Source organism: Hypomesus nipponensis, chromosome 26, assembly GCF_054491055.1.
Source record: "Hypomesus nipponensis isolate SF chromosome 26, ASM5449105v1, whole genome shotgun sequence".
Classification (NCBI taxonomy): Eukaryota; Metazoa; Chordata; class Actinopteri; order Osmeriformes; family Osmeridae; genus Hypomesus; species Hypomesus nipponensis.
In genome coordinates this window covers 7,920,001-7,922,500 of record NC_140386.1, presented here as the reverse complement: position 1 = coordinate 7,922,500, position 2,500 = coordinate 7,920,001, and the positions used below count along the sequence as shown (strand labels likewise).

Below are 2,500 nucleotides of genomic sequence, written 5' to 3'. Positions count from 1 at the left end.
GTCAGTGGTACTAACAACAGCTGAATATGATCTGGACCATCTGCTAAGCTGCTCCGTTTCATAAGACCCAGACAGGGAGGAGGGAGACGGCTCTGCTCTGAGAGCTGCAGTACAGCAGACAGGCAGGCAGGCAGGCAGGCAGAGTCACTTCTCTAAAACACCACGGTCTGGGTTTCTGTTGAACTGTCCGCACGGGTCGAGAGCTGCTTGATCACATGACCGTGTTCCAGTTGGCCTGGTGGTGTGTGACTGAGCACACTAGAGAAGCTGCTGCAGAACGACACAGGACAACACACGGCTGGTTTTATCAGCCCTTGTTCAATGTCACGGCCTTGCTGACCGTGGGAATGTTGGGCAGCTGTGATGAGGACAGACAGAGAGGCTGTGAGGGCAGTGGGGGTCCTGGTCCACCTCTGGTCCCCCTCTGGTCCCCCTCTGGTGTCTGTAGGAAGCACTGGGAGACTGGCAGAGGTCTGGATACAGGACACGCGTGTGACTGGATGATTAAGACTTGTACTGTACTGAGCTCTGCTGCAGAGTCACTGGGCAGGAAGGAGGGAGGGAGGGAGGGATGGAGAGAAAATTAGGTGGAAGAGAGGAGGAGGAGGGGAAAGGGAAAGGGACGAGGGGGGGGGTGCTGTAAGAAAAAAAGCGAGGCTCACAGCGGGGAGAGAGAGAGAGGGATACAAAGAAAGCGAGATGAAGAGAGAGTGGGTGATATGGAAGGGGACGGAGAGAGAGGAGGGAGAGGTGGAGAGAGGAGCACAGAGGAGGGGGCGGAGAGAGAGAGAGGCACAGAGGGAGAGATCGAGACAGAAGGAGAGAGGAAGAGGGGGAGCGAGACAGCAAAAGAAAACAAAAGGCTGAGATGAGAGCAAAGAGAAAAGGAGATAAGAGAGGCAGTGGGGGGAGGGAGGGGGGTGGGAGGAGGAGGGGTGGGAGGAGGAGGGGGGTGGGAGGAGGAGGGGGGGGAGGAGGGGGGCGGGGGAGGAAGGGGGGGGAGGCGCAAGCACAGACACGTAAATAATAGGAAGTAACATCGACTCAGTGCCCCACAGAGAAGACAAACCCAGAAGGCTATATTTAGGTCGTTAGACCTGTCATGTATATGGAGACGTGTTTCGACAGCCATCCCACTTATTTTCAATTCTTTTATTATTCATTATTTTGTAGCTCCTAAAACGAGGCACGGTACAGTACGTTCCTAGATATTTCCGGGGGGGGGGGGGGGGATGGGGGGGTGATTTACAAGGTGGGCCAGGCCACGTCTATGGAATACCCGTTAGAATTCATTTGGAGCTGCCTTTGCTGGAATGTTGGCGTGAAAAGGGTTCGTTTTGAACCAGAATCGGATGCAGGGTTGAGCTCGTGTCATTTTCCCCTCGCTGCGTGTGTGAAATTCTGTGTGTGTTCCCAGTGTCTTCAGAGACCGTGGATTCATGGTCAGGGTGTAACAACATTGAAATCCCTGTCCTTGACACACACACACACACACACACACTGGGGGCGTCTTTCTGTTCCCGGGGTGCTGTATTTATAATTCATAGGTCTCAGATTTCAGCGCTGTCCTGGAATTTCACAGAGTATTTTTAAACGAGACTGCATTGTTTGAGAGGCTAATCAGGGTTGTCCATCAGCCAGCCCATGTTGGCCCAGACTGACCAATCAGATCAGGCAGACTCTACATGGTCATGTGTCGCATGTGTCATATGTGTCTCAGGTCATATGTGAGAGGTGCAAATACACTGCAGGGGTCCAGCGTTAATGACTGTCCATGTGCCCATTTAGAGTAACACTAAGTGTGTGTGTGTGTGTGTGTGTGTCAGTGCTTCACAGTCCCTTAGGCGGAGTGTGAGGGAGGATGAGGAGTGTGTGTGTGTGTGTGTGTGTGAAGGAGGGGGCTGGGGTGGATTAATGCACTGCTCTCAGCCTTTCACTCCACTCCCTGCTCATCGGTCTGATTCAGACTGACACCCTGTGCTCTCTTCAGGAACATTACGGACCCAGCGCCCAGAGAGAGAGGGAGGGAGAGGGAGAGGGAGAGGGAGAGGGAGAGGGAGAGGGAGAGGGAGAGAGAGGGAGAGGGAGGGAGGGAGGGAGGGAGGGAGGGAGGGAGGGAGGGAGGGAGGGAGGGAGGGAGGGAGGGAGGGGGAGGGAGGGAGGGAGGGAGGGAGGGAGGGAGGGAGGGAGGGAGGGAGGGAGGGAGGGAGGGAGGGAGGGAGGGAGGGAGGGAGGGAGGGAGGGAGGGAGGGAGGGGGAGAGGGGTAGAGGGAGTGAGAGAGAGGGAGGGTGAGAGAGTGAGAGCAAGGGAGAAAGAAAAAGAGGAGAGATGGAGGGATGTGGGAAGAAGGGGGGGGAGTATAGATGTGGCCCTGGCTCAGGGATGGAGAACGAAAGGAGGAGAGAAAGATGGAACAGTGGAGGAGGACTGCATTTGAAAATGATTGCTCCTCAGCAAGTTAAACGTTCCAGTGATATATGGAAGGAGAGAAAGGAAACC

At 55.1% G+C, this 2,500-nt stretch overlaps 1 protein-coding gene across 2 annotated transcripts in view; it reads left to right on the top strand.

Moving 5' to 3' along the window:
• The window catches only part of tle2b (TLE family member 2, transcriptional corepressor b), a 38,047-nt gene that overhangs the window by 8,631 nt on the left and 26,916 nt on the right, over window positions 1-2,500 (top strand). The gene's annotated exons all lie outside the window — the stretch shown is intronic.